Source organism: Gorilla gorilla, chromosome 4 (genome assembly GCF_029281585.2).
Source record: "Gorilla gorilla gorilla isolate KB3781 chromosome 4, NHGRI_mGorGor1-v2.1_pri, whole genome shotgun sequence".
NCBI lineage: Eukaryota > Metazoa > Chordata > Mammalia > Primates > Hominidae > Gorilla > Gorilla gorilla.
The window spans coordinates 64,486,475-64,492,379 of record NC_073228.2 but is presented as its reverse complement, the minus strand read 5'-3'; positions in this window follow the sequence as shown (position 1 = coordinate 64,492,379).

Genomic DNA, 5,905 nt, shown 5'->3' with positions numbered 1-5,905 from the left:
GAAACCTGTTGAAGGTAGGACAGCCGAAAGGTCAGTATTCAGAGTGAGCCGTTTGCGAAGGTGTGTGTGCTTTGCACACTCACGGCGCCCTGTTTACACTCTGCAAGTCTTAATACATTGGGGGAAAGCAGCAGTCCAAAGAGGAGGAACTATGATGTTCTAAACTGCAGCGTCGTCAGGGACGGGCTCCTCTAGCACTGTGTTGTCCAGTACGTTAGCCCTAGCCATAGTGGCTTTTGAGCATTTCGGATGTGACTAGTCCCAGTGGGAATGTGCTATAAATGTAAAACACTGTACAAACTGGATTTCAAACACGTCGTATGAAAAAAAGAATGCAAAATATCGCCAGGTGCGGTGGCTCATGCCTGTAATCCCAGCACGGAGGAGACAGAGGCAGGAGGATCCTTTAAGCCCAGGAGTTCGAGACCTGCCTCGGCAATATAGTGAGACCTATGTCTAGAAAAAAAAAAAAAAATGTAGGCCGGGCACGGTGGCTCACGCCTATAATCCCGCACTTTGGGAGGCCGAGGCAGGCGGATCACCTGAGGTCAGGAGTTCGAGACCAGCCTGCCCAACACGGCAAAACCCCGTTTCTACTAAAAATACAAAAATTAGCCAGGTGTGATGGCACACGCCTGTAATCCCAGCTACTTGGGAGGCTGAGGCAGGAAGAATCTCTTGAACCTGGGAGGCGGAGGTTGCAGTGAGCTGAGATGGCACCACTACACTCCAGCCTGGGTGACAGAGCTAGATTACGTCTCAAAAAAAAAAAAAAAAGTTAAGCCAGGGGTGGCAGGGGTGGGGGCACACACCTATAATCCCAGCTTGGGAGGATCGCTTGAACCTAGTTCAAGGCTGCTGTGAGCTATGATCATCCCACTGCACTCTAGCCTGGGCGACAGAGCAAGACCCTGTCTCAAAAAAAAAAAAAAAAATATATATATATATATATATATATATATATATATATCTTTTAAATACTGTTTACATATTGAAATATTTTAGGAATATTGGGTTAAATAAAATACATTAAAATTAATTTTTTTTTGAGACAGGGTCTTGCTTTATTACCCAGGCAGGAGTGCAGTGGTGCAATCATGGCTCACTGCAGCCTTGAACTCCTAGGTTCAAGCAATCCTCCTGCCTCAGCCTCCTGAGTAGCTGGGACTACCTGCATGTGCCACCACGCCTGGCTAATTTTTTTATAAAGACAGTCTCTTGCCATATTGCCCAGGCTGGTATTGAATTCCTAGGCTCAAGCGATCCTCCCATCTCAGCCTCCCAAAGTGTTGGGAGTACAGTCATGAACCACCCCACCCAGCCTTTTTAAACTCTTTTTTTTTTTTTAAAATCTAATTTTTTTTTTTTTTGAAACATGGTCTGGCGCTGTTGCCCAGGCTGGAGTGCAGTGGCACGATCTCACCTCCCTGCAACCTCCACCTCCTAGGCTCAAGCGATCCTTCTGCCTCAGCCTCCCAAGGAGCTGGGATTACAGCCATGTGCCACCACGCCTGGCTAATTTTTGTATTTTTAGTAGAGACAGGTTTCACCATGTTAGCCAGGCTAGTCTTGAACTCCTGAGCTCAGGAGATCCACCCGCCTCAGCCTCCCAAAGTGCTGGGATTACAGACATGAGCCACTCTACCTGGCCCCTTTTTTTACTTTTTGAATGTGGATACTAGCAAATTAAAAATTACTTATGTGGGCCGGGCACAGTGGTTTGGCTGATCTTGGCTCACTGAAACCTCTGCCTCCCAGGCTTAAGCGATCCTCCCACCTCAGTCTCTTGAGTAGCTGAGACCATAGGTGCATGCCACCACGCCCAGCTAACTTTTTGTGTTTTTGGTAGAGACAGGGTTTCACCATGTTGCCCAAGCTGGTCTCCAACTCCTGAGCTCAAGCTGCCTGCCCGCCTCGGCCTCTGAAAGTGCTAGGATTACAGACGTGAGCCACTGCACCTGGCCTATTTAAATTTTTTTTAAAAAGCTTTGACAAGATTTCTACATTGAAGACTCTATCAAACAAGTAACCAATAAATTGAGATTACTAATTTATTACATCAATGAGCAAGTGAACAAATGAACAGATTAATATGTAATAAAGTAACTTAGGTTAGAGATAAGAAATAATGAGTAGAGCTACAAAGATACTTTTCTAGGAGTATAGGATTGGTGTTGACTAATCTTAAATTCTTACAAAAGATAACATGAAATATAGAATTAAATATCCATTATTACAAGTGAAGTCTATCGGATTTCTTTTTTTTGAGACGGAGTCTTGCCTCGCTTTGTCACCCAGGCTGGGATTAAAGGCACGTGTCACCGCACCTGGCTGATTTTTATATTTCTTTAGTAGAAACAGGGTTTTACCACGTTGGCCAGGCTGATCTCAAACTCCTGACCTCAAGTAATCCACCTGCCTCGGCCTCCCAAAGTGCTGGGATTAAAGGCGTGGGCCACCACACCTGACCTTTCTTTTTTTGAAGCAAGGTCTCTGTCACCCAAGCTGGAGTGCAGTGGCATGATCATAACTCACTGTTTCAATTGGCAATAATCAGTAATAATTGTGCCTCAGATAAACCTTATTGGCTATGATACTGCCACTGCCCAAAGCTGATTATAGGTCACTGTAGCCTTGACCTCCTGGGCTCAAGTAATCCTCCTCAGCCTCCCAAAGTGTAGGGATTATAGGCATGAGCCATTGCACCTGGTCCTGATTTCTTCTAGATTAAAAAAAAAATCAGAGCATATAAACTTAAAAGATCATTTCAGATTGTATATTGAAAAAAATGAAAAAAAAAATTTTTTTTTTTTTTTGAGAGTCTCACTCTGTCACCCAGGCTGGAGTGCAGTGGCACAATCTCGGCTCGCTTCAACCTCTGCCTCCCGGGCCCAAGCTATTCTTGCGCCTCAGCCTCCTGAGTACTGGGATTACAGGTACACACCACCATGCCCAGCTAATTTTTATATTTTTAGTAGAGACAGGGTTTCACCATGTTGGCCAGGGTGGTCTCGAACTCTTGGCCTCAAGTGATCCACCCACCTTGGCCTCCCAAAGTGCTGGGATTACAGGCATAAACCACCGCACTGGGCCTCAGGGAATTTTTTTTTTTTTCTTTTTGAGACGGACTCTCACTGTCACCCTGGCTGCTGGAGTGCAATGGCGTGGTCTCGGCTCACTGCAACCTCCGCCTCCCGTGTTCAAGCGATTCTCCCACCTCCACCTCCCTGGGACTACAGGCACGTGCCACCACACCTGGCTAATTTTTTGTATTTTTAGTAGAGACGGGGTTTCACCATGTTGGCCAGGCTGGTCTTGATCTCCTGACCTCGTGATCCGCCCACCTCGGCCTCCCAAAGTGCTAGGATTTACAGGCGTGAGCCACGGCGCCGGGCCAGGAATTTTTTTAATTTTAATTTTTAATTTTTGTGAGTATATAGGTGTATGTATTAAGTGAATTTCATGTGAATATGTAAAAGGTATAAGTCAGTGACTCTGAATGGAGGTGGAGGGAAGAGGAGAAAATGCCTTCCAGAGATAATCACATCAGAACTAGATGAAAGAGTCCGTGCTTTTTCAAATTATAAAAATTATACTTTCTGAAACTTTTTTTTTTTTTTTTTGAGATGGAATTTCACTCGTTGCCCAGGCTGCTGGAGTACAATGGCGTGATCTTGGCTCACTGCAACCTCCGCCTCCTGGGTTCAAGCAGTTCTGCTGCCTCAGCTTCCCGAGTAGCTGGGATTACAGGCATGAGCCATCACGCCCAGCTAATTTTGTATTTTTAGTAAAGACAGGGTTTCTCCATGTTGGTCAGGATGGTCTCGATCTCTTGACCTCGTGATCCACCCGCCTTGGCCTCCCAAAGTGCTGGGATTATAGGCGTGGCCTTTTTTTTTTTTTTTTGAGACGGAATCTCCCTCTGTCGCCAGGCTGGAGTGCGGTGGCGCAAGCTCAGCTCACTGCAACCTCTGCCTCCCAGGTTCAAGTGATTCTCCTGCCTCAGCCTCCCAAGTAGCTGGGACTCCAGGTCCCAGCTACCTCGGCCTCCCAAAGTGCTGGGATTACAAGGGTGAGCCACTGCACCTGGCCCTCTTCTTTTCTTTTCTTTCTCTCTCTCTCAGTCACCCAGACTGGAGTGCAGTGGCCAAATCATAGCTTCAGGTTATGATCATAACCTGGAGCTTCTGAGCTCGAGCAATCCTCCCACCTCAGCCTCCTGAGTAGCTGGGTGGTACAGGACCACCACATCTGGCTAATTTTTTAATATTTTTATACAGACGAGGTCTCACTGTGTTGCTCAAGCTGTCCTGGAAGTCCTGGACTGAAGTGATCCTCCCACCTCGGCCTCCCAAGGTGCTGGGATTACAGGTGTGAGCCACTATGCCCAGCCAAAACCTTGATTTTTCTGTCACCCCCTCCACTGCACCCTGAGAATCACTGCTGTAGTAGACTACTGAAGAGAGTATGTTGAAAATGTTCTCATTTGGTAAGAAGTAATTCCAACTACATTCACGTGATTATGGTCTCTAAACTAATATGACCTAGGAGAGAGACCCTAGTGACATTATGTTAACCATTTCTTAAGGACCTTAAACCCTAGTGACATTATGTTAACCATTTCTTAAGGACCTTCGCCCACTGTGCGGCTGTGACCACAAAAGCCATATAATGTTGGGTGACCTGAATATTAATTAACACAGTATTATAAAATCCTCTGCATCTGCACTTTGAAAAAGCATCACAGGGCTGGGAGCAGTGGCTCACGCCTGTAATCCCAACACTTTGGAAGGCCAAGACGAGTGAATTACCTGAGGTCAGGAGTTTGAGACCGGCCTGGTCAACATGGTGACACCCCGTGTCTACTAAAAATACAAAAATTAGCTGGGCGTGGTGGCCGGCGCCTGTAATCCCAGCTACTTGGGAGGCTGAGACAGGAGAATCGTTTGAACCCGGGAGGTGGAGGTTACAGTGAGCTAAGATCGTACCATTGTACTCCAGTCTGGGTGACAAATTGTACTCCAGTCTGGGTGACAAGAGCAAAACTCAGTCTCAAAAAAAAAAAGAAAGAAAAAGCATCACAGGCCAGGCACGGTGGCTCACACCTATAATCCTAGTACTCTGAGAGGCCAAAGCAGGTGGATCACTAGAGCCCAGGAGTTCAGACCAGCCTGGGCTACATGGCGAAATGCCATCTCTTAAAGAAAAGGAAAGGGGAAGGGGAAAGAAAAGAAAGGATATGAATAAATTGCCTTATTTATTTATATAAATAAATAAATTTCAGCATCACAGAAATCTGAACCCATACCCCACAATTAAGAACCAGTGGTTATTTTACCCTCATTTTATACACCAGGAAACTAAGATCCAGAGAGGTTAAAATGACTTATTAAAGAAGATGAGAGCCTGGGCGTGGTGGCTCATGCCTGTAATCTCAGCACTTTGGGAGGCCAAGGCGGGTGGATCAGCTGAGGTCAGGAGTTCCACACCAGCCTGGCCAACATGGCGAAACCCCGTCTCTACTCAAAATACAAAAATTAGCCGGGCGTGGTAGCATGCATCTGTAATCCCAGCTACCCACGAGGCTGAGGCAGAATTGCTGGAACCTGGGAGGCAGAGGCTACAGTGAGCCGAGATTGCGCCACTGCACTCCAACCTGGGCAACAGAGCAAGACTCCATCCCCACCAAAAAAAAAAAAAAAAAAAAAAAAGACGATGAGATAGTTATTGGTGGATCCAGGCATCAGATCTCCTAAATTCCAAACAAATGCTCTTAACTACTATTTTGGAAACCATTAATTCCTATTTTTAGTATTCAGAGTTTTTATCCAGTGTGCAGTTCTGGTCATCACAATTTTTAAAAAGTAATAAAAGTGTCTAAAGAGAAACAAATGAGATAAAAGGA